Source organism: Elaeis guineensis, chromosome 12 (genome assembly GCF_000442705.2).
Source record: "Elaeis guineensis isolate ETL-2024a chromosome 12, EG11, whole genome shotgun sequence".
NCBI lineage: Eukaryota > Viridiplantae > Streptophyta > Magnoliopsida > Arecales > Arecaceae > Elaeis > Elaeis guineensis.
In genome coordinates, this window is record NC_026004.2 from 10,682,731 (window position 1) to 10,706,915 (window position 24,185).

The following is a 24,185-nucleotide window of genomic DNA, read 5'->3' on the forward strand; positions in this document are numbered from 1 at the left end:
CCTATGGACAAGTAGAATGTTGATGGATAAAGAACCTCGATAAATAGGAACTTACATGATACTCACCTTATGTTCCCTTTTCCACTAATATGTCATGATGAATGCCGTCCAATCTTAGCTTAGTTAGATGGTTGGCATTCCTCTTCACTTAGGGAGGTCATTAAAAAAAAAAAAAAAAAACCTACGACAAATGGCTCATCTTTATCCAAAATCAAACGAAGGGTGAGACCATTCTACCTTCAAAGTACTTGATCGAAGGATCCTGTTCTAAAGGGTAGCTGGGAAATGAAAAATCAGTTCCATCATAAATTTGTTCAAAAACATGAGTTACCTTTTCATTTAAAAAAAATCCCAAGGATGATATCATGAATTTGTTCAAAAACATTCTCCTTTTGATGTTGTATCAGAGCCACAATCTGGTTATCAATATAAAAAATGAAAAAAAAAAAATCCATTTGGTTCTGAGATTGACATCAATTTTGGAATGTTCCAAAATTAAGAAAAATACAATTCTTTTTTTTCTTTTTCTGTAGAAACAGTGATGGGAACCATCAATGCCATTTCATTAGCTATGGAATGATACAATAAGGATCTACACATGTACAAACATCAAAAACAGGAGCATCATCAGACAGAAAAAATTTATCGGCCTCTGTACTAAAAAAAAAAAAAAGACAACAACAAATGCCACCACAGCTTCATTTTCTTAAGTAAAAAGGTTGATGGGCTACACATCTATGAATTTAACAAAAGAAATGGACAAATAATGAAAAACAGATATCAAGGACTGAGGTTTCTTCCTCTGTTATGGTTGGTAACGTAATCAGAGTAGGCCCTTTTTTTTCGTTAACAAAAGAAGTATTTGTTTTGGCAGCATTCATTCTTAAGACAAATTTAAAAAAAAAAAAAAACATCTTTGTTGCTGGAAATTTGGTCAATATCCACGGGCATTGCTCAGGGGACGGTCGTAGAGCCTTTGATAGCAGCATCGCTTTTGGTCAGACCATGTCTTGGACCACATGGGCCTTGTCCAATGTTTGTGGATTGAACAACAGCTGACTCATTCGGCCCAAATGGATTGCATGGATCCAACTGAGTACAACTAATCTAACCTATGCCAGACAATCTATCCAAGTTAAAACCCAAATAAGTCAGCCGGTCAATCTGATTGAGGATATGTGAGGATCCATAAGGGAATCTATATTCCATACCGATTGTATCCCAGAGATATCTTGGATACGATAATATCTTTTAGCTAACTTTTTGTATGAAGTCTTAGGTTGCTATAAATAGTATTGGAGCAAATTTAGTCATGGTCATGTCAAGTAGAGGTACTATAAAATGAGCTCTTTTGGTACCTGGCCATGGGTTGATTATTTGTGACTGGATCTTGACCCCTAGCTTCTTAGTAAGGACATTAAAAGATAAACAAGGAGAGTATATGAGAGTCTATATAGGTATGTGTCTCACATCGATTATATACTAAAAACATCTTGAGTATTTATATAGAACTAAAATAATAAAAAAACGACGCCTTTCGATTTTGTTGGATGAGGGTTCTTGGACATTAGTATACTCAAGTGGTTGAATCAAATAATAATGATCAATAATTTGGACTTACCTTGTATTTGGTTGGGGTTATGAGAGAGAGAATGGATAGAATTGAAAGGATGGATGGTTTCTGTCCATAGTTTGGTTCAAAAAATTTTAGAGAGATGGATAAAAAAAGATGGATTATCCATCCACCCAGACTACAAATCTGCATCTTTCCGATTTGGAAGGATGCACAGAGGATGGATATGATTTGTGAGGAATAAACTGTCATAATGATAAAATTATTCTTTGTAAATGTTTTAACTAAATCTTAAATATTTTTTAATAGTCCTGTCTCACATCTTCTTTTTCATCTCTTCTTTGCTGTTTCTTTTTTCCTCAATATTTTGGTATTGTCTATAGATATATATATATTTTTTAATTTCAATTTAGATATGAAGCCTTCTATTGTGAATAGATTTTATTTTTTCTTTTCTTTTCTGAGCTAATATTATTTTTATTATTTATCTATATGGTGATTGTTGATGGAAAATGAAAATATAAAAAATATCATAGATGGCCTTATACCTTCTGATCGATGATATTAATTTTTTTTCCATTGTGTTGGATTTCTATGGACTGCAACAAAAAACATCATGATGGTTGACTGTTCTTGTGGACCTAAAACAAAAACAATAGGAGAAGTTTTTTTCAAAGATAAATTATAAAAATCTCTCTGAAGTTTACGTTTATTACAATTACACTCAATATTTTTCAAAATCTGCACTTATATTCTTGAAATGTGATGTCGTTAGTTAAACCATTTTAGAAATCTAGAATGGCCAAATTATCCTTCATTATAACTTAGTAAAAAAAATAAAATTTAATTTTTGTCATTAAAAAGAAGAAAATTTGGAATATAATATCAGCAACATAACCATTTCAACCAACACAAAACACTCAGACAAAAGTAGGGAAAATAAGGGACGAGGTTAGATCTTTAGCCTCCAACAAGAAGAGGAAAGAGAAAATAAAAAGAAAATAAAAAGAAGGGAGAAAGAAAACACCAATACCTATTGAACACAATGGCAAGCATTTCGAAATTGTCAGGATTCTCTAAGAAGAACATGTGCTCGGCGGTCCTTCTGGTAGTCACAAATCTCATGACCGGCACCTTCGTCATCGCATCCTTCAGCACCAAGCTCAACCCCCTCCAGACTCTATAATGGCTTTGCATTCTCGGTTGGTGCTAGCCATTAGGCACCCTTCCGGTGGTGGCTACGGGCAAGAAGTACTCCCTCTCGTCGAGTAGCAATGGGTCGACAACTTCTACCGGCAACTGAACATATCCAACCTGCATCTCACAACACTGCCCCAGGATCGATGCGTTATCGAATCCGTCGAGAGGAAGCTCGTCCATTGTAACGACCCAGAAAAAAAAAAAAAAAAAAAAAAAAAAAAAAAAAAAAAACAGGAATCGGGAGGAAGAAGACTCCCGTTGAGAGTCTTCTTCCCACCGTGAAAAGGAGTGGGGAATCCGAGTAAAAACCGGATTCCTCCTCTATAAAATCCCCTTTCCCCTTCCTTTAGGTTTTTATCACGGGATTTTGAGAGATTGAGGGATTTTTTTTCAAAAGGATCCGCGGGTTCTTAGATGGAAAAGAAAAAGATTGCCGGAGTTCTTCTCGGCTGCCGGAGCTCGAGGTAAGCCCCTCCCCTTCTTCCTCTCCCTCTTCCCTTTCTCCCCTGGCCCAAAGCTTCGCCGTCGGCCACCGTCTTCGCCGGAAATCCATGAACAAGAAATCCCCTGTTTCAGCCAAGGGAGGCCGCGGGAAGAAAAGAAGAAAGGAAGAAGAAGAAGAAAAGAAAAAGAAAAGAAAAAGGAAAAAGAAAAAGAAAAGAAAAAGAAAAATAAAAATAAAATAAAAAATAAAATAAAATAAAATAAAATAAAAAAGAAGAAGAAGGAGAGAATTTCCTCTCTATCCTTTCTCTCTTCTTTCTCTCTCTTTTCTCTCTCCTCTCTCTACCTTCTCTCTCTATATTTTCTCTCTCTAGATTCTCTCTCTAGACTTTTCTCTCTCTTTACGGATTTTGTCTCTTTAGGATCTTTTCTTCCTCTCTGATTGCATCATGAACCCTAGAATAACTTGAGGATGAAAATAAGATGATTTGAGATTGCTCCGAAATTCGTGCGGTAGATCTGATTCCAGTCTGATTCTATTCAAAATTATAACACTTGATTCATATTGAGTCATCCTGATAGGACCTCTGATGGTCTCGACCATGATTGCCTCATCGAAAAGATACGAAGATTCTCTCTCCACTTTCTCTCTCTAAAATTTTCTCTCTCTTCATGGATTTTCTCTCTCTAGAAGTCTTATGGATCAGTGGAGGATCCTGATACATAGACAAATCTTAATTTTGATTAATTCTAAGAGAGATCCTCGATCTGTGTTATTAGGATCGATTATCGATAATTTTCTCTATATATGATTTTATATTTGATCAGGGTTATGAAGAGATGATTATCTGCATATGATATCGAGTGGAATATTTTGTTAAAGAAATTCATAAATAAAAGAAGAACATTGATTTCTATGCTTGGATCAGTCATCGGTAAAGGTAATAATCCCTGTACATGATCACTATTATATATATGCTACTTTACTGTTGGTCTTGCATCGTTGGTTTTGTATCGTCAGATTTGAGATTGATGAAATTATTATATCTGAGATACTGTTATTTGATTTTGAGCATGAGTATGTGATGTTAATATATATGTATCAGAGATTGATGGCATGATTATATGGATATGACATATCTGAATTGATCATAATGCAAGTCAGAATTGATTTGATGAAATCAACACATAATGATTTAATGAAAAGAAAGAGATATATGGTATGGACTAGCCTTGTCATGTGGAACAGCCGGCCAGGAGCTTATGCCTGGGACAGCCCGCCAGGAGCTTATGCCTGGAACAGCCCCCACTGGCTTACAGGTGGATCAGCCGGCCAGGAGCTCATGCCTGGGACAGCCCGCCAGGAGCTTTTGCCTGGGACAGCCTCTCACGGGCTTTGGTACGTGGGACAGTCGGCCAGGAGCTCATCCTGGGACAGTCTTGAAAGACTTTTTAAAGTGGATTCGATCCGGATGATGACTGAGGTATAGACTTGGATAGTCCAGAGCCAGAAAGAAAATGTTAAAATCATATGATTATGAAAGGAGAAATGAAAGATAAGATATGAAACAATTGTTGAACAAAAGTGTTTCACCGGTTAACATATGATGATGCATCTATTTTGACAAGACAGAAAATTTATGAATGTTTGCATTATTCTGGACATTGAACATGAGATTTTATATTTTATTGCTTATCCTTATTTTCATACTATATTACTATATCAGTGTGATATGGGAATTCTTACTGGGCTGTAAAGCTCACATCCCTTCATCTTTGTTTTTCTTCTCAGAGTTGCAGGATGACTTAGATTGGCTATGGCTTGGATTTACGGGTGAGCAGAAGGATAAATAGAGTGTCATAGTATCTGATCAGAGAATTGAAGGAATGTTAATTGTTATTATGCAAGTTTTATGAATTACTGTTGAAATTAAATATTATGGTTGATAAGCTTGTAATGATTTAATTTGGCCTTGCATATTCTTTAGGGCTTGCTCTAAGGAGTGTGCGGCCATCACGTATCCGACCCGGGTGTTGGGTTCGGGGCGTGACATCCATGGCCCTTCCAGTGGTTCGCCTCAATGCCTTCCGATCGATCCTGGTGGCCCTCTGGCAGTCCTTGAGCTTCGATTCCAGAGAGTAGGATGACACCTTAGCGGTGATCATGGCACGGACGATCTCCTCATCATCGTCATTAGAAAGGACCGGCATTTTCTCTGAGGCATCGCCGTAGGGAGGAGGGAGCAATGGGTGGCTGTGGTGGGGGCATCGAGCAGAAAGTCGTCGTTGTCGTCATCATGGGAGGAGATGAAAGACTGAACGTAGGTGATGCCAAAGAAGGAGATGAGGTAGATAATGGAGGCGACGAGACCGACGATGGTCGAGAGCTCAGAGAGGGTGAGGACATAGAGCACAGTGGAGCAGATCTTCTCATGCCATCAGCACATGAAAAAGTAGATGGAGATCATGAAGAGGGCAGAGAAGAGTAGGTTGGTATAGTGGATGGGGAGGGGCAGTGCATTGGATGCCTGGATAGTAGCACCGCCGATAGGGGTAGGGGAGGCAGGGGGAGGGGTGGCGGGCTTCCCCACCACTGGCGAGGGGCGAGGCGGCTTCGGAGGCAGCCTCCAGCATAGGTCCATCGTAGGACAGGAGAGGAGGGAGCAAGGAGTGCCAAAGGCACCGGAGCAAGAGAATGATGGAGGTAGGGAAGACTAGAGGGGAGAAGGAGGGGAGGGGAGGAGAGTTTTTATCTTATTCAACCTTTGATGAAGGGCATTTTGGTTATTTAAAAAAATTTTATTACATCGCACTTCAGTTTCATTTTGGCTTAATGGGCTGTCTAACGGTCGGGACTAAACTATATGATTAAAGTAAATATTAAGGGGGTATTTAGTAGTATGTAATCATGACAAAATTATATATAATTTTGCAACAGATAATCAGATTATACTATTTATTTCATCACTTTCACAAGTAATGCTGTATTACATGTAATGCAGTATTATCTTAAAAAGAGATAATCTGATTGTTTAAGAGAAGGTGGCTATGTGATTACATAAAATCTTGCAATTCTGCAATCTTACAACAAGATAATTTCAGGATCAAAATACCTCTATCAAAATAAATCAAAATAAATTATGGATAGTCCCAGATGGTGAAAATAGAAAAAAATATAATGGATAATATCATAAAAAAATGATTGATCCTGAAATTAAGTTGTTCCTCTAGAAAATAGATAATAATCAATAAGCAAGAATGGGGATACTTTGAAAAAATTAGCTTATATTCCATGTAATCTAAATTGTATATAAAATACTGCAATATAGAATTTTTTTTAATTTTACAATAATATTACTGCATATACCAAATATTGCAATATAAGATTTCTTTTAGCTTTATCAAATAATCACATTCCCTCTGCAATCATATTACCATAGCAACATTATCTATGTAATGCACCAAACTCCTCCTTAAGGGCATAAGTGCAGATTTTTCAAACTACTGAGATTAAGTATAGTTTCGACCTAATCTTAGAAAAATTTTTATAATTTATTTTTTTTAATTCTCTTGAAAAAGGCAGCGTGTTGGTTCCTATAGACCCAAAACAAAAGCAATGAAAGAAGATTTTCTTTTATTTTTTATTTTTTATGGGGGAAGGTAGTGCATTGGTTCTGTAGACCCAAAACAAAAAACAAGGGAAGAAGTTTTTATTTTTTTTATTTTGTGTTTAGTTCTTAGAACTACATATATATATATATATATATATATATATATATATATATATATATATATATATATATAAAGAATATCCTTTGAGCATTTTCGTGTTGATGAAATAGGATCTTTTTATTTTTAAATTGTGTCCATAAAAATTAAAATATAAATAATAATTTTAAAAATATAATAATTAGAAATGGAGATAATTCTAATCCCAGCTTGCAATCTATCTAGACTGTTGATTTGCACTTCAAATCCTTCTGATTAACCATAAATAATAATTTTTTATTATCAAATATTTCAATTAACAATAGTATAAATCAGTGTTATAAATGGATAATGATAATACTTTTTTATCAAAAGATAGTTTAGTAAATTTATCATCCATCATCTCTTTCATTTCTTCAATACTAAATAGAAGAGAAAATCATTCTCATCTATCTTTCTATGTTTTACCAAACAAATAGGAGGATGGATGGAAGATTTATCTATTCTCTCTCTCATCTATTTTTTTTTTTTGTTCATTCTTCCTTCAATCTATCTTCCATACCAAATAGAGGATTAATATCTTATTGTATGACTTAGCAATATATAGCTAGAGAATGGCTATTTATAAGAAGTTTGGTGGTCAATCTTGATCATCCTCTAACATGCCTTTTATCTGCACGATTGCATTGTGGAATGCTTCCTCAAGCTATCAGTTAGGGAGCTAAACAGGATGAGGTTGGAGAATGCAAGTCGAAACAAATTAGATTCAAATGAGGCCCAACTCTCATGCTTGAGCTCGAGCCGAACTCTTGATCTCTTATCCACAAGGTAAGAAGTACACGATCCTTTGTTTGTAAATTTATTTTGCGGCATTGGCGGTGTTGAATGCCTTTTTTATGTTTTTCTAAATTCACCTGTCCTAACTTTGTGGGGTCAAGGTTTGGTGGAGAAAGATTTTGTGTGATCAAAATTTAATTTATTTATATATTTTTAATCTATAAGGTCTTAATCACATCAACTTTCTGTATGACGTTTGCTACAATTTTTTTAAATAATATTTTATTATAAAAAATATTTAAAACATTATATTATCATTATTTTATATATTTTTTAAAAATAATATTTTATTACATTTTAACCTCTCCTCTTCATCATTTATCTCCCTCCCCTCTTTGCACACCACCCCTCATCCTTCTCTATTCATCTATCTACTGCTCACGCCCATTGCCGAAGCCATCTCTTTTGGCCTTTTCTCCTTCTCTACCCATCTCTCCGTCAATCGGACTTGTTGCTCACCTTTCCACCACGGTTGCTCTCCTCACTGTCGCTCGTCTCACCACCACAGTCACTCGGCCCCTCCTTCTCCTTTTCCTTCTATCTCTCTATCAATTGTTCTCGCCACTCGCCCCTCCACCGCTATTGCTCGCCTCTTCGCTGCTCGTTTCCTGACATCCTTTTTCCTTTTGCCACTCGGGCCCTGCTGCCCCTTCCTCCTTTATCGTTTATTTTATCGAAGCCACATACCGCCCCTCTTCCTCCTCCTTCTTCGCCATCACTTGCCTCCCCACCGCCACATGCCAATCCTTGGCAGGAAAGGACGATACTTTATCGGGAAGGAGGAAGGATGAGGGAGGGAAGAGCAAGATGAGGCCCATCAATTTTTTTGATTTTAAAATTGTATCTAAAATTTGAACTATTTATCGCACCAATCATGTATGTCATCGTCTGAAACTGTTTAGTAATAAATAGATCAATATTATCCATCTTAAAATGGATGGTTTAAAAAATTAATAATAAAATAGTTAAAAAAATTTTTGAAGCGTCCCAGTAAAATCCATGTCTTAGCTAGGCCCATCAATTAGTTACTCACCTGTTGTCATGAATGGACTCTACGCTTGCATTATAACTTGTTTGGTATATCTCTGCACTGAAACTAATTCAATGATAGGTTCGTGATACAGTACCTCGCATATGTATAGTCAATCACAATCATTTATTTTTTATAAGTATGCATCAAAATATGTGTTTGATGGGATGGATGGGGGCCGTCCGACGATAATTTCTCCTCCTTCTGTGCCCCCGCAAACCCACCCATGGTTCACCCGAGAGATTACGCATGGACGAGGTCCAAAGTAGACCAGGTCAAATTTCGGAGCATAGGCACAGTGGATAAAGAGCAACCGAAAATCGATGAAATACAAAAGATAACGTGGCGTGTTATCCATCGTGGAATTTGACATGGTTTATGAGACGTCTCCTCCCTAATTTTTCATACGTCGAAATAAAAAACTTCTTTGTTGTGGTTGCACATCGATGTTATAAAAGAAGTTGATGATCTGTTGACACGTACATAGTAATATGTTATTATAAGAATTAGTAGTTATCATTAGCTGCGTGTAGGACCACGTAGACAATAATTGGATCGAAGGGGGATTGTTCTGTGCACCACGTGGCACAAATAGAGAAATAGGATGGCTAGATCTTTTCTATAAATTGCAGCTCCCCTTCTAACCTCCAACCAGCAGTACATCTACTCTCTTCTGAAGCCTTCCAGCTCCAAGACGATATATTGAGCAACCATTATTAGGTTTGCTTCGTTCTATCTTCTTTTTAATATATTTATATTTTTTCATAGTGGCAGCAAATTGTTGAACAAATAGTAATAATCTCAGATATGGCAAAAATTTTTATGATGCTTTTATACTTATTTTCTATTTATACATTAAATATATCTCTACCTCTCATCTTTCTTTTCTCTCTCTCTCTCTCTCTCTCTCTCTCTATATATATATATATATATATATTTTTTTTTTTTTTGATAGTGTCACGTACCTAGCTTACTTAACAACCTACTAGCTTAAGTTTTTAGATAGGATTTGTAACACAAATTATAATATTGTGATATATATACTCTTATCTTTGCTCGTTAAATCCATCTCTCTCTGATCTTTTTTTTCTTTATTTTTTTATTTACCATTTACTCAGCTTACTTAACGACCCGGGTGACCTTTCACATGATGAAAAATTTTGTCTACGTAATACCAGGGTTGCTATTTTAGCAATAATTAAAATCTTAACCAAGGAGATATATTATTGTCAACATGAGGCTTTTAGCAGTGGGATTTTGGGATCTTACTCTATAGCCAACATAACATGCATCACAAGCACCAGGAATATATCCAGATTTTGGTGAACCAAATTACTTTCATTCATGTTGGATATTGGGATGTGTATCCATGGATGAGTTGTGTCACCCTCCTGTTAGGTTTTTAAGCAGAGCCAAAATAGCAAACCTCAATGTAGGTAAGCAAAAGCTGGATAAATCAATCTTCTCTGTGTGTAGTGTTCCAATTTCAGATTTGGTTCGGCTGAGGACCATCTCTAAATTCTCCGTTATAAATAAATTAATAAACTGTATTATAGTCTTTTGACTAAGCTTGATGTTTCGAAATAATTCAAGTGTGACCTGTAAGAATGGAAAAAATTATTTCGTTCAATATATGTGTTATATAATGATGCATCTTGTCCATCATAGCCTCCACTATGGGAAAGATTCCTCCAATTATGGGTGAGCAGAAGAAGACTTTGTCTCGAGTGAAAGGTCCTGCAGATGGGACACATGACCCACTCTTTTTCAAATTTTTCTTGGTGAAGGACAGATTACCCAATAGACCCGATTCTTGTGTAAATGGCATCTAGCGTGCAGATCTGGTCTGGTGCCGCCTGACATGTACGGTTTTACCGTTTTCGGGTAAAGCCGACGTGCATGACGACTGAAAATAGGACAGACATGTGGGTCACTCGTTGACAAGGATGTTAACCTCATCCGAAATCCAACTCAAACGCCAGTTTTCCTCTCTTTTTTTTATCTTTTTATTTTTATTTTTTAATTTTAATGCAAAAACGCCAGCTTTTCTTTAGCGATGCTACGGGAAGAATTAGGGTCCGAAGTGGACGTAGGGATGGAAGGGTTTTATTTTAATTATTTAATTATTTTTTTTTAAATTTTAAATTTTAATTATTTTAAAATTTAATTTTAATTGATTCAAATTTTGATTTTGATTTTGATTTCGATTTTGATAATGAATCAAATATTTTGGAGGATATGATTATTCTGATTTCTATTTCAATCTATTTTAATTTTAATTATGAATTAAACATCTCTTTATTTTTTTTTATTTTATTTTTTTTAAAAATAAATTTTTGTAGCCATCATTTTTTTGGATAATTTTATTATATGTTAGTTTAAGCTACAAAAGAAACATTTTATGTCATGCGTGTAAAACATTAAACCACCTGAAAATTCTGCATGGCTTTGAACCATCTGAAAAATGCGCCTGTGTTAAGTAGTAGAGAATGGATCCTTCATCCATACATGGCAATTTTTCCACCTCCACCACAATCTTAGGCATGTTCTTATAACATGGCAGAATTCTTTATGTATGTATGTATGTTTGTGTGTGTGTGTTTTCTACAACCAAATATAAATAATCAATTCTTTTCTGTGGTGGACCTGCATGTCATTCTTGTTAGTTTGGTTTCTGAAAACCAAGGTTGAGGGACATTTGAAAGAACCCAGGAAGCTATGCAACCCAAGAGGGGGGGGTGAATTGGGTTTCTAAAAATTTTAAGCCCAATAGATAACTTATGAAGAACAAAACAATGGCTTTAAATCAATATTAATTAACTAAAGCAGTATTGCAAGGATATAATAAAGAAATAAGATAAAGCGATAAAGCACACCACAAACACAAGGATTTATAGTGGTTCGGTGCTAACCTTGCACCTACGTCCACTCCCCAAGATCCCACTTGGGAATTTTAATCCACTATCCTTTGTATTCAACCCGAATACAAAACGTCGGAAACTCCGACACTAGCTATCCCAAGCTAGAATACAAGACGTCGGAAACTCCGACCCTAGCTATCCCAAGCTAGATCACTTGTTTCCCGGGTACAAGCCAACCCAAAACACTCCGATTTCAGGTTCGGATCAACCTTTCCTTGTTTTGGAAATCCTCCAAAAACAAGAGCAAAAACTCACAAAGAGTAAGAATATTTAGAGCACAGATGAATACAAAAACAGCTCCTTAAATGAGCAAATATAACAATAAAAACTTTACTCAAATGAAGAACCCCTTTTTCAGATTTTCTCAAGATGAATGAACGGTTGAACGCTTGAGAAGAGGTTGATTGTTGATTGAAGATCTCTTGAAAGCTTTGAACGATCTCTAGATCAAGGTTGAAACGATAGGCGTGAAGAATTCTCTCCTTGAAAGATCTTCCTTTTCTCTTTCACAATCTCTCTGGTATATTGTGGATCCTCTCTCTTTTTCTATGGATATTTCGTTGATCTCAGGCTTTTTCTTGCAAATTTCGGATCCTCTCTTCTGTTCTTCTCTTTTTTCTCTCTTTTCTCTTCTCATTTGATTTCACGTTTGATCCGCTATTTAATCTGCAATTTCTTTCATCATTTAAAGCATTTTGTAGCATTAGAAGCAAGAGAAAATAATTTAGGCAGATAAAGAGCCGTTAGAGGATTTTTAGGAAGCATAAATGGCAATTAAAACGGGCAAAAAAATAGCCGTTGCTGACATTTCCCGTCGCAGGGGTCGACTCATGAGTCGACTCATGCTTCAGGAGTCGACTCATGAGTCGACTTCTGTTGCAACAGACCAGAAGATCTGATTTCTGGATTTTTCGGCTCAAATCAGCAGAGGTCGACTCATGAGTCGACTCATGCCTTGTGGGTCGACTCATGAGTCGACTCACAGGTCGTGCCAAGCCAAAAATCCAGTGTGCCATGGGAATTTTTTGCGTGCCATTCAGCTCATAGTGCCATGAGTTGACTCATGAGTCGACTCATGCACTTCAAACCTTCATAACTTCAAAAGTATAAGTCCAAACACAATGAAATTTTCACCAATAGATTTCAAATCATTTGTTCTACCAAGTGGTACTATCAAATCAGGATTTTAGTGAAATTACGATTTTGCCCTTGAAGAGCATAAGGACTTTTTCAATTGTTTGTATCCCTTCAATCTGCTTTGTAATCATCAAAATCAATCTAGGAGCAACAATCTCCCCCTTTTTGATGATGACAAAACATATGAACAAAAATATTTATGTTAATGCATTAATTTCAAAAGAATCCATTATGGGTGTATATGCTTGAAAAGAGTATGATTCTTTTGGCATGTAATATAAATGCAAAAATAGTTTGTCCATTTTCTTAAAGATTTGAAAAAGGTATTAGATCATTTTGAGTTCAAGATATTTCAGAGCAAGAGAAGATAAATAACTTTTTCTATGTATCAGAGCAAAAATAATTTTTACAATGATATCAGAAAAGATTTTATAATGTATCAGAGCAAGAAAATTTTTAATGTATCAGAGAAAATTTCATACAGTATCCGAGCAAATGTTATAATACTTTAGAGAAACCTTCACACTGTATCGGATCAAATGTTATCATGTATCAGATCAAGTTGAAAGAAATTGTAGGATGAATCAGAGTAAAACAAATTTCTTATTGATGTCTCAAGGTGAGTAAAATTTCAAAAGCAAGTTTGAATATCAGAGCATATATATAAAAAATACTTATTTACATTGTACTCATGATTTTGCTTTTGATGGATTAAAGTTCTGTCTGATACCAAATTTCTCTGTCTGATACCAAATTTCGATACCAAAATTTCTCAAAGTTTTGTTTAATCTTTCAATCCTTATTTTTGTCTAATTTCTCCAATATTTGTTTAATTTCTTCAATATTTGTTTTAATTTAATTTCTCTCCCTTTTTCTCATAATTTAGGGTTTTGCTTTTTGTCTAATTTCAATTTTTGTTTAATTTTAATTTCTCCCCCTTTTTGACATCATCAAACATAGTTAACTCTTTCTTTTCCTTTTCTGAAAAATATTCTTTAATTTCTTCCTCTTTAGAGTTTTTCACAGATGTTTGCTCCCCCTTAATATAGCAATTATCAATAGCAAACAACAATAAGGAGAAGATAATATTTCAACAGATGTATCGGAGATTGAAATATAATCAAAATATAATCATTACAAAGAGGTAGAAAGATGATTCCATTAATATCATAATTGTTTCAAAACATAAAATTCAACCAGCTAAATGGCCCCAAGGTATAGATCTTAGAACAAGATACTAACTCCTAAGATCTAGATAAGTCAATGATCAGAGTCATCAGATATAGTATGAGAAGATGATGGATCAGAAGTGCGTCCTCTACCCCGTCTGCCTCTGCCACGAGTGGAGGTGATGGCACGAGCAGGAGAACGAGATGAACTAGGTGGCTGAGAACGCTGAGATGCTAGGGCTGATACCATGAGTCTGATAGAATCAAGGACGTTCAGTGCTCTGAAAACAGATTGAAGTAGAGCAGTGAACTGGGTGGTAGCATGCTCACTCGATCCTCTGATCTCTTTCCTCAGTAGCTCATATCCACCTTCTAATGCTCCTCTGAGCCTTCCAGCCTCTGCAGTGAGGTCTGTGACCTCAATGGTAGACTCCTGTGGCTGGGGATGGGCCAATGCAAGGACTTGCCCCTGCAAGTCAAGAACTCTGCCAGTAAGTCTCCAGACGGTATCCTCAAGCTGCTGTATCCTGACGGACTGATCTAAATCATCTGAAATATAGTGGAGATGTGGGGAGTAATGGTCTGATCAGAAGAAGTAGCTCCAGGTGCAAAAGAAGTACTACTCCACTGGCTAGACAACAAAGAAGCCACACGCTGAGATATATGCTCGATCTGATCATCAGCCAGTCTGAACTCTGAATGAGGTGCTCTGCTCTCTGGCTGATACACTGGTGTGGGCATCCTAGTAAACTCAGAAAGGCCAGCCTCAGTATCATGAATGAACTGGGTATCTGGTGAAGCTGCCCTGAAATCATGTACAGGAGAAGATGGACCTTCTTCTTCTACTCTGCCTTCAGTTCTGTCTTCAGCTCTTTCCTCAGCTCTCTCCTCAGCTCTTTCTTCAGAGCCCTTGATCCAACCACCAACAGTCTTTGTAATTCCCATTCGGTGTAGGCTGTGTTGGTTGAAAGTGTCCACATGTGAGAGCTTGGTAGGTGTCTCCCCCTCACAGCTAACTCCAAACCTCCTAAAAACTCTAGTAAGGGCCATACCATAAGGCAAGTGTGCCTTGGATCTGTTCAAAGTTTCTCTCATGGCCTCTATCATAAGTGTAGGGAGGTTTAGGGGGGTCTGAGTGATGATATGAAACATGACACATACATCTCTGCCAGATAGTAAGTCATGTCTACCACTCCTAGGAAAGAATAGTTTTGTCACAATCTGATGCAGGACCCTCATCTCAATGGACAATAGCTTTGCTTCCAATTTATTTAAACTTCCTGAAAAATCTTCTCCTAAGATAATTCTGATCCCTTCTTCTTTAATTGGGAGTTCCATATATGAGTATCCTTCACTAGGCAACTGAAGTATCTCTCCCAATATCCTAGAATCCAAACAGATGTCAATCCCCTTTACAGTTGAAGTCACAGACCCGTTTCCATAATTTAGGTTCTGGTAGAACTCTCTGACTAGATCAACATAGGTGACTTCCTTAAGAGAGCAATAAAGTTCCCATCCTTGATTTTTGATCTTGGTAGCAAAAGTAAAGCCTTCTTTCTCAAAGAACCGAAAATCTATATTTTTCCCGGTTTCTACTTTTCTATCAGAAAGAAGATTTACACTGGGGCTTATGGAGGGTTGAGAGGGACCATGAGCAGGTACTGAAACTGGATTGGGAACAGTGGAAGACTGAGCATGCCTTTTCTTTCGGACAATTTTCTCAGGCTCTCGGATTGATTTCCTTCTTTGGGGAAGTTTCATCTTTGGAGCCATATCCAATAAGGTAGCAGACAAGAAGACTTGAATTCAGTGGAGGAGGGATCACAAAAGAGTAAAGAAGAATTTTGGTGGAGAAAAGAAGTGGGTTTTGAATGAACGGTGAAGTTCTAGGGCACGTTCCACCCGCGCCTAATACTGCGAGAAAGCACAGAAAAATTCTTTTCAAGGAGGCGATTTTTGGTGGAGAGAAGGAGGGAGAATTGCCTCGAAATTAATCTTTGGATTTGGAGCAAAACAGAAGTTTGGAGAGGACGGCTTTCGGAAGGAAGACGACGAGAAGATGAGTCATCTCATAAACAAGGTTTCCCGTTTTAAAAACAATGAACCCGATGGAAGTTGGTGGGATTTACAAGTTTGCCATTGAGTCGACTCATGGGGGTCGACTCATGAAGTTCAGAAAATCAGGAAAAATGCAAATAAATTCCAAAAAAATTCAAAATTTTGGGAGAAATAATTTTGCTCAATGATAAGTTTTTAGAGTGATAAAACTGAGCTTTTGGAACCAGGATAGATGTTGAAAATTGAGCTCTAAGAGTTTTTGACATCTATTCTTTGGAAATTGAGAAATTTCAGATAAATGGATCTAGAATTCCTAGATTTCTCCTAATTTCACAGAATCTTTCCTCACTAAGGGCCTTTGTAAAGATATCAGCTAATTGATTTTCAGTGCAAACATATTCAAGAATTATATTTTTATTTTGAACATGTTCTCTTATAAAATGATGTCTTATCTCAATATGTTTAGATCTTAAGTGTTGTATTGGATTTTTAGATAGATTTATAGCACTTGTATTATCACATTTTATTGGTGTTTCATTAAGTTTGATTCCAAAATCTTCGAGTTGTTGCTTAATCCACAAGATTTGAGCACAACAACTTCCGGCTGCAATGTATTCGGCCTCAGTCGTAGACAGTGCCACCGAATTTTGTTTCTTGCTAAACCATGAGATTAGGTTAACTCCAAAAAATTGGCAAGTTCCACTTGTGCTTTTTCTATCTAATTTACATCCAGCAAAATCAGCATCAGAATATCCTAGCAAATTAATTTGTGAGTCCTTAGAGTACCATAACCCTATAGTTTGTGTACCATTTAAGTATCTAAGGATTCTTTTAACAGCATTCAAATGAGATTCCTTAGGATTAGATTGATATCTTGCACATAAGCAAACACTAAACATGATATCAGGCCTACTTGCAGTTAAATATAATAATGAGCCAATCATACCTCTATAGTATTTTAAGTCTACGCTTTTACCTTCATCATCCTTGTCAAGCTTACATGAGGGACTCATTGGTGTGCCAATTGGTTTGCAGTTCTCCATTCCAAATCTTTTGAGTAGTTCCTTGGTGTACTTGCTTTGGGTGATGGAGATTCCCTCTTTTGATTGTTTGATTTGGAGTCCGAGGAAGAAGGTGAGTTCTCCCATCATGCTCATCTCGAACTCTCCCTGCATAAGCTTAGCAAAGTCTTGACAAAGGGATTCATTAGTAGACCCAAAAATTATGTCATCAACATAAATTTGTATAATTAGCATATCATTTTGGTTTCTTTTAATAAATAGAGTTGTATCCACATTGCCTCTTGAGAAACCATTATTTAGTAGAAATTTGCTTAGCCTTTCATACCATGCTCTAGGTGCTTGTTTTAGTCCATATAAAGCTTTATTTAATCTAAAGACATGATTGGGAAAAGCATGATTTTCAAATCCAGGGGGTTGTTCTACATATACTTCTTCAGAAATATATCCATTTAAAAATGCACTTTTAACATCCATTTGAAATAGTTTGAATTTCATAAAGCAAGTATAAGCAAGTAGAAGTCTAATGGCTTCTAATCTAGCAACAGGTGCAAAGGTTTCATCAAAATCAATTCCTTCTTCTTGATTATATCCCTTAGCAACCAGTCTTGCTTTATTTCTAATTACATTTCCATGCTCATCTAATTTGTTTCTAAAGACCCATTTTGTGCCAATTATTGAATAATCTTTAGGTCTTTTCACTAAGGTCCAAACATTATTTCTTTCAAATTGACTGAGTTCTTCTTGCATAGCATTAATCCAGTTATGATCATTTTCAGCTTCTTCAAAAGTTTTAGGTTCAAGTTGAGATACAAAAGCACAATGATTAAGTACATCTCTAAGTGAAGAACGTGTTTTTACCCCATGCATAGGATCACCGATAATTAAGTCCTTAGGGTGGTTGTGAACATACCTCCATTCCTTGGGTAAGTCATTTGTACCTTGAGGTTGTTCTTGAATTTCTTCACCTTTCTCATTTTGTTCATCTTCTTGATCCTTGTCTTCTGGAGTTGCTGAATCTTTTAGAGTGATCTCCTTCATACCTTCTATTAGTGGATCTGCATCATCAACACCCTTATTCTTCCTTGAAGGAAGATCGTTAGATTCATCAAAGACAACATGTATGGACTCCTCAACTACTAAGGTTCTTTTGTTGAACACTCTAAATGCTTTACTAGTGGAGGAGTAACCTAGAAGGATTGCTTCATCTGATTTTGCATCAAATTTACCAAGTTTTTCTTTGCCATTATTTAATACAAAACATCAGCAACCAAAAACATGAAAATATGCAATATTTGATTTTCTTTCTTTCCAAAGTTCATAGGGGGTTTTCTTTAAAAATTATCTAATTTAGTTAAATCATTCAAGTCTTCCATATAAATATTGCCATGCCTATGTCCTATAAATTTAATGCCATCATTGATAGGACTAGTCACAATGCAAACAGATGATTCATATATCAAATATATGTAGTTTCAGATCTAAATAAAAATGCATCACATATACATCAAATTTCAGATCTAAAACTAAATTTACACATATCAAATATATATCTAAAAAATAATTAAAATATTTTAAAAATATCTTTTCAAAAATCGATTCACATCAAACTAGGACAACCTTTACAGTATAGGGGGTAAACCCTATATCAGGACAACCTTATATCAGTTTGATGTAAACTTTTAATCATTCTAATTTTAGAACATGCTAATTTTTAGATTTAAAAGGATTTGATTTAATTATGAAGATTCAAAAATGACTTTGTTTCCTTTATCACAAAATTGACTGATGCTAAGTAAGTTATGCTTTAAACCTTTAACTAGTAAAACATTCTCAATGTATTTGGAGGGAGTGATACCAATGTTACCTATCCCGATGATCTTTCCTTTGCCATTATCTCCAAAGGTGACCATCCCTCCATCCTTAGCATCAAGCGTGATGAATTGTGATTCATCACCAGTCATGTGTCTCGAGCATCCGCTGTCAAGATACCATTTCCTGTTTCCTTCTTGGGATGCTAGACACACCTGCAAGCACAGATCAAGTTTCTGTCTTAGGTACCCAAGCTTTCTTGGGTCCTTTCAGGTTAGTCAGAATGGTTCCTTTTGGAACTCATATTTTCTTTGTGTTTGCATATTTGTTAATAAGACATGTGTATGATTTATGTCCTATTCTTCCACATTTAAAACAAGTAATATTTGTAGGTTTTTTGCTTGAATAATTTGCATAAATATCCTTCAAAAATTTTTGTTTCTTCAGGGGTTTATAACCAAGTCCAGCCTTATCATATATAGCTTTCTGATTATCAAGGATCATATTTAGCTTGTTTGAACTTAAGGTGAACTTATCTACTATAGATTTAAGCCTGTTAATTTCATCCTTAAAGTTTTGATTTTCTTGAATCAATGTGAATTTTTCAATTGAAAGAATTTCAGCTTGTTTCACTAAGGACTGATTTTCCAATTTCAGCTCTTTGTTTTTCTTCCCTAGTTTCTTTAATTCATCAATTGAATCATAGAAAGCTTCATGCAATTCTTCAAAAGTAAATTCACTAGTGGATTCAGAAGTTACCTCATTTTCATGTGCCATCAGGCACAGATTGGCTTGTTCGGTTGAGGTTTCCTCGTTGGAGCTTGAGTCATCACTCGCACTCCAGGTCGCCATCATTGCCTTCTTTTTGAATTTCTTTGGACCTTTCTTCAATTGAGGACATTCGGATCTGAAATGTCCTGGCTTCTTGCACTCGTAGCATATAAGGGTTTGATCTTTCTCCTTTTCTATGCTTTGATCCCCTTTTGTGAATTTCTTTCTCATCCCCTGTTTCCTTTTTCTTAGAAACTCCTTGAATTTTTGGGTGATGAGAGCCATCTCCTCATCCTGATCTTCATCTTCAGAGTCATCTGTTTCATAATCAGGTGAAGTTGTGGATTTGAGGGCAATGGTTCTTTTCTTTTTGATTTCATCCTCTTGATGTTGCATCATGCTAAGTTCATGAGTCATCAAGGATCCAAGAAGCTCTTCTAGAGGTAGAGTGTTCAAGTCCTTTGCTTCTTGGATGGCAGTCACCTTGGCTTCCCAAGTTCTTGGCAGTGACCTGAGAATCTTTCTTACAAGTTCACTGTTAGTATAAGATTTGCCAAGACTCTTTAAACCATTGATTATATCAGTAAAACGAGTAAACATAGCAGTTATGGACTCATCATGCTCTATTTTGAACAATTCATATTTATGTATAAGCATGTTTATTTTAGACTCTTTTACTTGATTTGTTCCCTCATGGGTGACTTCTAACCTATTCCATATTTCTTTAGCAGATGCACAAGTAGAAATGCGATTAAATTCACTAGCATCTAGTGCACAATAAAGAACATTCATAGCTTTGGCATTTAATTGTGCTAATTTCTTGTCAACCTCATCCCATTCTTTCTCGAGTTTGGTTGACTCCTCACCATCTATAATCTTGGTGGGTGTGTGAGGACCATTCACTATGATACTCCACATATCATAGTCGAGTGCTTGTATGAAAATCTTTATCCGAGCTTTCCAATAGGTGTAATTAGACCCATTGAAAAGTGGAGGTCGGTTTGTTGATTGCCCCTCGGCTAGAGAAGTTCCAACATGGGTTGCCATAGATCTTTGGCTCTTTGATTGTTAGATCAAAGAAGGGCTAGAGCACTGGCTCTGATACCACTTGTTGCCCAGCTATGCAACCCAAGAGGGGGGGTGAATTGGGTTTCTAAAAATTTTAAGCCCAATAGATAACTTATGAAGAACAAAACAATGGCTTTAAATCAATATTAATTAACTAAAGCAGTATTGCAAGGATATAATAAAGAAATAAGATAAAGCGATAAAGCACACCACAAACACAAGGATTTATAGTGGTTCGGTGCTAACCTTGCACCTACGTCCACTCCCCAAGATCCCACTTGGGAATTTTAATCCACTATCCTTTGTATTCAACCCGAATACAAAACGTCGGAAACTCCGACACTAGCTATCCCAAGCTAGAATACAAGACGTCGGAAACTCCGACCCTAGCTATCCCAAGCTAGATCACTTGTTTCCCGGGTACAAGCCAACCCAAAACACTCCGATTTCAGGTTCGGATCAACCTTTCCTTGTTTTGGAAATCCTCCAAAAACAAGAGCAAAAACTCACAAAGAGTAAGAATATTTAGAGCACAGATGAATACAAAAACAGCTCCTTAAATGAGCAAATATAACAATAAAAACTTTACTCAAATGAAGAACCCCTTTTTCAGATTTTCTCAAGATGAATGAACGGTTGAACGCTTGAGAAGAGGTTGATTGTTGATTGAAGATCTCTTGAAAGCTTTGAACGATCTCTAGATCAAGGTTGAAATGATAGGCGTGAAGAATTCTCTCCTTGAAAGATCTTCCTTTTCTCTTTCACAATCTCTCTGGTATATTGTGGATCCTCTCTCTTTTTCTATGGATATTTCGTTGATCTCAGGCTTTTTCTTGCAAATTTCGGATCCTCTCTTCTGTTCTTCTCTTTTTTTCTCTCTTTTCTCTTCTCATTTGATTTCACGTTTGATCCGCTATTTAATCTGCAATTTCTTTCATCATTTAAAGCATTTTGTAGCATTAGAAGCAAGAGAAAACAATTTAGGCAGATAAAGAGCCGTTAGAGGATTTTTAGGAAGCATAAATGGCAATTAAAACGGACAAAAAAATAGCCGTTGCTGACATTTCCCGTCGCAGGGGTCGACTCATGAGTCGACTCATGCTTCAGGAGTCGACTCATGAGTCGACTTCTGTTGCAACAGACCAGAAGATCTGATTTCTGGATTTTTCGGCTCAAATCAGCAGAGGTCGACTCATGAGTCGACTCATGCCTTGTGGGTCGACTCATGAGTCGACTCACAGGTCGTGCCAAGCCAAAAATCCAGTGTGCCATGGGAATTTTTTGCGTGCCATTCAGCTCATAGTGCCATGAGTTGACTCTTGAGTCGACTCATGCACTTCAAACCTTCATAACTTCAAAAGTATAAGTCCAAACACAATGAAATTTTCACCAATAGATTTCAAATCATTTGTTCTACCAAGTGGTACTATCAAATCAAGATTTTAGTGAAATTACGATTTTGCCCTTGAAGAGCATAAGGACTTTTTCAATTGTTTGTATCCCTTCAATCTGCTTTGTAATCATCAAAATCAATCTAGGAGCAACAATATTGTTGCTCCTAGATTGAAATCTATTGGTGAAAATTTCATTGTGTTTGGACTTATACTTTTGAAGTTATGAAGGTTTGAAGTGCATGAGTCGACTCATGAGTCAACTCATGGCACTATGAGCTGAATGGCACGCAAAAAATTCCCATGGCACACTGGATTTTTGGCTTGGCACGACCTGTGAGTCGACTCATGAGTCGACCCACAAGGCATGAGTCGACTCATGAGTCGACCTCTGCTGATTTGAGCCGAAAAATCCAGAAATCAGATCTTCTGGTCTGTTGCAACAGAAGTCGACTCATGAGTCGACTCCTGAAGCATGAGTCGACTCATGAGTCGACCCCTGCGACGGGAAATATCAGCAACGGCTATTTTTTTGTCCGTTTTAATTGCCATTTATGCTTCCTAAAAATCCTCTAACGGCTCTTTATCTGCCTAAATTGTTTTCTCTTGCTTCTAATGCTACAAAATGCTTTAAATGATGAAAGAAATTGCAGATTAAATAGCGGATCAAACGTGAAATCAAATGAGAAGAGAAAAGAGAGAAAAAAAGAGAAGAACAGAAGAGAGGATCCGAAATTTGCAAGAAAAAGCCTGAGATCAACGAAATATCCATAGAAAAAGAGAGAGGATCCACAATATACCAGAGAGATTGTGAAAGAGAAAAGGAAGATCTTTCAAGGAGAGAATTCTTCACGCCTATCGTTTCAACCTTGATCTAGAGATCGTTCAAAGCTTTCAAGAGATCTTCAATCAACAATCAACCTCTTCTCAAGCGTTCAACCGTTCATTCATCTTGAGAAAATCTGAAAAAGGGGTTCTTCATTTGAGTAAAGTTTTTATTGTTATATTTGCTCATTTAAGGAGCTGTTTTTGTATTCATCTGTGCTCTAAATATTCTTACTCTTTGTGAGTTTTTGCTCTTGTTTTTGGAGGATTTCCAAAACAAGGAAAGGTTGATCCGAACCTGAAATCGGAGTGTTTTGGGTTGGCTTGTACCCGGGAAACAAGTGATCTAGCTTGGGATAGCTAGGGTCGGAGTTTCCGACGTCTTGTATTCTAGCTTGGGATAGCTAGTGTCGGAGTTTCCGACGTTTTGTATTCGGGTTGAATACAAAGGATAGTGGATTAAAATTCCCAAGTGGGATCTTGGGGAGTGGACGTAGGTGCAAGGTTAGCACCGAACCACTATAAATCCTTGTGTTTGTGGTGTGCTTTATCGCTTTATCTTATTTCTTTATTATATCCTTGCAATACTGCTTTAGTTAATTAATATTGATTTAAAGCCATTGTTTTGTTCTTCATAAGTTATCTATTGGGCTTAAAATTTTTAGAAACCCAATTCACCCCCCCCTCTTGGGTTGCATAGCTGGGCAACAAGTGGTATCAGAGCCAGTGCTCTAGCCCTTCTTTGATCTAACAATCAAAGAGCCAAAGATCTATGGCAACCCATGTTGGAGCTTCTCTAGCTGAGGGGCAATCAACAAACCGACCTCCACTTTTCAATGGGTCTAATTACACCTATTGGAAAGCTCGGATGAAGATTTTCATACAAGCACTCGACTATGATATGTGGAGTATCATAGTGAATGGTCCTCACGCACCCACCAAGATTATAGATGGTGAGGAGTCAACCAAACCCGAGAAAGAATGGGATGAGGTTGATAAGAAATTGGCACAATTAAATGCCAAAGCTATGAATGTTCTTTATTGTGCACTAGATGCTAGTGAATTTAATCGCATTTCTACTTGTGCATCTGCTAAAGAAATATGGAATAGGTTAGAAGTCACCCATGAGGAAACAAATCAAGTAAAAGAGTCTAAAATAAACATGCTTGTACATAAATATGAATTGTTCAAAATAGAGCATGATGAGTCCATAACTGCTATG

At 36.5% G+C, this 24,185-nt stretch overlaps 1 long non-coding RNA gene and 1 pseudogene across 1 annotated transcript in view; one reads left to right on the forward strand and one right to left on the reverse strand.

The window, feature by feature from the left end:
* The window catches only part of LOC140852783 (uncharacterized), a 28,443-nt gene extending 16,911 nt beyond the window's left edge, over window positions 1-11,532 (forward strand). The window contains exons 2-3 of the long non-coding RNA XR_012135696.1: window positions 7,632-7,753; window positions 11,459-11,532. This is a non-coding gene — a long non-coding RNA (uncharacterized lncRNA). The remainder of the gene's footprint in view (window positions 1-7,631; window positions 7,754-11,458) is intronic.
* LOC140852898 (3-hydroxy-3-methylglutaryl-coenzyme A reductase-like) lies at window positions 2,166-5,937 on the reverse strand (annotated as a pseudogene).
* Window positions 11,533-24,185: the final 12,653 nt, after the last annotated feature.